Source organism: Synchiropus splendidus, chromosome 10, assembly GCF_027744825.2.
Source record: "Synchiropus splendidus isolate RoL2022-P1 chromosome 10, RoL_Sspl_1.0, whole genome shotgun sequence".
In the NCBI taxonomy this organism is placed as follows: Eukaryota; Metazoa; Chordata; class Actinopteri; order Syngnathiformes; family Callionymidae; genus Synchiropus; species Synchiropus splendidus.
The window spans coordinates 20,732,805-20,737,633 of record NC_071343.1 but is presented as its reverse complement, the minus strand read 5'-3'; the positions used below and the strand labels follow the sequence as shown (position 1 = coordinate 20,737,633).

At 42.8% G+C, this 4,829-nt stretch overlaps 1 long non-coding RNA gene across 1 annotated transcript; it reads right to left on the bottom strand.

The window, feature by feature from the left end:
* Positions 1-515: 515 nt before the first annotated feature.
* LOC128766315 (uncharacterized) lies at positions 516-2,698 on the bottom strand. The gene is made up of 6 exons (XR_008415977.1): positions 2,558-2,698; positions 2,303-2,398; positions 2,102-2,179; positions 1,968-2,027; positions 695-1,132; positions 516-617 (listed from the first exon to the last, which is right to left on the bottom strand). It is a non-coding gene; the product is annotated as an uncharacterized LOC128766315 (long non-coding RNA).
* Between the last annotated feature and the right edge of the window lie 2,131 nt (positions 2,699-4,829).

Genomic DNA, 4,829 nt, shown 5'->3' with positions numbered 1-4,829 from the left:
CAACACTGTCATCGCTGCAGCTAGAGTCAGACGGATCTATCAGAGGGTCAAGAGCAGGTGTCCCTGAATCGGCCGTCTGTAGGTTATCAACAAACCTTTCTAACCAATTGTCATTGTCTAAAGAGGTATCAACCCTTCCCACGCATGATGATGCAGGAACCATATTTAAAATACGATTATCCTCTCGCTCAGCGAAAAAAATGGACTCCATGTTTTCGTTTATACTCAGATCGTAGACCGGCTCTACATCCTCCTCAGACATGTCATCAAACAAGCCAGACAGAAACATACGTGTCGGTGAAGCACTCTGGTCAATGAGGTGTGGTGTAGTGTCCTGGTTGTGGGTGGATTCAGGGTCAGAACCAGAAGATCGGCCATAATTTAATAATAATAACAATAACAATAAAATAATAATTAACAAATTTAATAAACCAAACAGCAACCTCAAAACACAATCACCCGCGGTGCCTTTGAATAATCAGGCTCCGAATGGACCTTACTGTGGCTGAACTTCATTCAGGTCAGTCCACGACGTCTACCACCAGGTCCTTGTAGTTTTAGGAGCCTCACGATTTCAGACACCAGCGCTTTATTTGTGATGTCCTTCCTGACGATTTCTGTAACGATGATAATAATAATATATAAGACATATGCATCCCGGCTGATTACTCGTTGAAAAAGTTGTTAATCTTACCTTCGCGTAGATTTCTCGTCAACCGTCGATATCTACGTGCTTGAAGTGCTAGACGACGTTCAAGCGTACGTACTCGGCATTCGAGCTGTTGTTTTACAGTCGTTGTAGCATAGAATGCCAATTGGGTCTGTGATGGTGGTGTCTGGGGTCGGTTTTGGGGCGATGTGACAGAGCTCTCGGGGGCTGGCGGTAGAGTCCGGGGATGGTTGAGGGGTGATGCGACGTAAGTCGCCGGCTGTATCCGAGGTGCTGTCCGGAGGGTGTCTGAGACCACTGTTGGTGTTGGTGATGTTGACGGTGGTGGTGGTGGAGGAGGTGTGGGGTGGCCGGATGCTGATGTCGAGTCCTCGGCAGGGAACGATCCAGATAGTAGACCCAGTGGTACCGTAGAAACCTGTGTCGATGTCTCCCACAAAGGCCAAGACCCAGGAGGGAGAGCTGGAACAGAATATCAGCAACAATACAAAATGTAATTACAATCTAGAAGCAAGACGCCAGATAGCAGTTAATGCCATATGAATATAAGCAGAGTAGTATGAAAATAAGCTGAATAAAATATGAAAAATACGACCTACAGAAAAACACAATTACGTAATCATATAACTGTGTAAAGCCAGGTTGTTTTCTAGCGATGACAATAATAAAAAAAAATGTGTAGCATCCATATCAATACTCATAGGAAAACCATCATCACAACGGAAGCAAATAGTGAAGAGCAGTAAAAAAAAATAAATAAATAAAATAAAATAAAATGAAAAATAATAATAATAGATAAATAGTAAATAAATAAATAATAATAAAATAAAATAATAAATAAATAAATGTAGGGATCTAACATTTAAAGCATAAAAACAAATAGTAAATCACTAGTGTATACGATCATTAAAGCACATTACAATTAGAAAAATCACGACCTCTAGTGGCCGCCGTCGTTAAAGCATAGTGTAAAATAGTAATCACGACCTCTAGTTGACGTCGTCGTTAAAGCATAGTGTAAAATAGTAATCACGACCTCTAGTGGCCGCCGTCGTTAAAGCATAGTAGTAAAATCACAATGACGCTTAGCAGCAACAGTTACTCAAACACCTTCAATAGTAAAATGACACCGTCTAAAGCACATAGCCAGAACATAGACAAACCACATTACAGATAAAACACACACACACGCACACACACACACACACACACACACAATAGCAAACATACAGCCATTCAGCTGATACTGAACGGTGGAGATGTGTGTTGAAAAAAAAAATTGAGATTCACATCTTACCAAACATTGGAGAAGGCGATGAAGTGACAGGTAGAGGGAGCGATGTACTCGTCTTTGTATCTGTTTTTTCACATGAAAAAATAAATAAATACAGTAGTGAAACATAAACTATCACTCTAAATGTTTTTTCTCACCTCTTATCGGTTGTGGTGTCTGGTGAGTGAACGGATCGTCGAGTGAACACACTACTCCTCCGGCCTCTGACTGACCGTCTGTTTTCATACGCACAGACGTTGAATAAAACAAAAACATAGGAAAGTTAAATATAAAGCACATTGACACAATGTGGTTAAAATTCTTTTTTTTTTTGACTGAACTGAATGTTTTGCTCTCACCGTCGAACAGTTGAAGCGTCCCCTCCAATGAATGACCCGACTCCGTGGGGTCCGGACGACTTCCCAGTCGTGTCTGATTTCCTGGTTCCTGGTGACCTTTTCATGTACACACACACACGCACGCACGCACGCACGCACACACACACACACACACACACACACACACACAAACGTATGTATGTACACAATAGTTACTGTTATTCTTTACCTAGTTAACACAAGCAATAATGATTAGAATCGGTGTCTCCTTCTCACCGATGGTTCGCAATGGTCCTGCCTTCTGTGATGAATTATACCGTCGCTTACGACTCAGAGAGCGTTGATTTCATACGCACAGACGTTGAATAAAACAAAAACATAGGAAAGTTAAATATAAAGCACATTGACACAATGTGGTTAAAATTCTTTTTTTTTTTGACTGAACTGAATGTTTTGCTCTCACCGTCGAACAGTTGAAGCGTCCCCTCCAATGAATGACCCGACTCCGTGGGGTCCGGACGACTTCCCAGTCGTGTCTGATTTCCTGGTTCCTGGTGACCTTTTCATGTACACACACACACGCACGCACGCACACACACACACACACACACACACACACACACACAAACGTATGTATGTACACAATAGTTACTGTTATTCTTTACCTAGTTAACACAAGCAATAATGATTAGAATCGGTGTCTCCTTCTCACCGATGGTTCGCAATGGTCCTGCCTTCTGTGATGAATTATACCGTCGCTTACGACTCAGAGAGCGTTGATTTCTTCCCGTTGGTTGATTTCCAGTACTCGGTCCCGGACAAGGAGTGGTAAACTCGTCCTGGCTGTCCATTATTATAATAGACGGCGTGTTCGGAGCTGCGGGAGGGTAAATCACCTCAGCGCTGCTCTCTCGAATCCTCGCTCTCGGATTCACCGCCGTCGGATCCGCGTGGACGCCGTCGTCTTCAAAACTTGGACGCATTAACTGCTCGAGCTCCTCAACGCCTATCAACCTCTCAGGGAAGTTATTCGAGGAGCCAATAATGTCTGAAATATAGAAGAAAGGCTGATGTAGTACATAATTGAGATATTAACATCGAATTATAAAATAATTACATGTTTTTACCTGTATCACTCTGTGTTAAATGAACGTCACACAGATGGGTGACGACGTCTGTGAATGAAAAGAGATGTGATAAACATGACATAACGTTTTATATAATACTTATAATACTTGTATATGTAGATACACAGATATACTGTATACATATAGATATATTCACCTACGGAGTGCAGAGGAAGAGGCGTCCATAGCGAAACTGGAGTCCGTTTGAAATATCTCTGTATGTGTGTGTGTGTGCCTGCGTGCGTGCGTGTGTGTGTGTGCACACTAACCGTTTGTTGCGGCTGCGAGGATGTAGCGGCCTCCCACCCACGCATCACACAGGTTGACCTTCACCTTCGAGGGGAGGGTTATTATTTTAATTTCTTTTTTATATAAAAAAGGGGGAGGGTGTGGTTTTATTACCTCCGGAAGGGGAGGTGTTTTATTATCTCCAGGGCCATAAATCATACCGTTTTGACATTTTGGTGTATCCTTCTTCTCTCACATACATCTGGTAAAGATGCTGATGTGGCATCTGAAAACTTGGCAAAGACGCCTAAAAAACAGATTGTGGGGTTCCTGAAGAGAATGAGTTCTTGTTTGCCAGACCACAATGTCTGACCTCTTCCAGAGACCAGGATTGTTTGAGGACACAACCCAGTGAGCCAAAATATCCAAATTATTACTGGCTGTGGTAAAAGGGTCTCTGGTGAATCTTCAGGGGAAATTGATCCAAGGTAGCTATTTTACTTTCTTATTGATTGCTACTGTCAAAGTGAGATTTACAATGAAGTGATTCTGCCTCACGATGCAGCTGCTCGACCGGACCTTCTCGTGTGCGCTACACCTCCAGAAACTCGCGAACAATATGGCATTCCTGGCAGCGGACCTGGACAAAGCAGTGTTCGAACCGGAGGGCTTAGTGAAGGAGCAACCGGAGCGCACTCAGGCGACTGCAGCAGCTTTTCAAAAGATGTCACTCACTGTCTCCATGGACAGAGTTAGGATCCGCTCACTTTGCCGGATGGCGGCGCGCAGTATCTGGCTCTCCAGTACAACGCTGAAGGAAGCAGATAGACGGACTGGTTGGAGCACCCAATTCCAACGAAACCCTGGTGCGCGAAGGTTCTAGAGCTGCTGGAGAGACTTTATCTTGTTTTTTAAAGCCAACCATGTCCATCATTAGAGGGAACTGAAACAATTGAAAGGAGGAAAAAGAAAGAATCACCATAACCTCCCTATTCTTAATGGCATTTAGCATCACAACATATACAGTGTGCATTGGGAAAATATGAACATAAACTTAATATTGGTTCTGGACTCAAAAGTTGCAAAATACACAGAAAATTATGATTAATAAAAGTGTAATAAAAACATTGATGACGACTCAACTTCAAAACTTTTGGCGGGGAAGGAATGAAAGTGTCGTGACCTGGATTTGA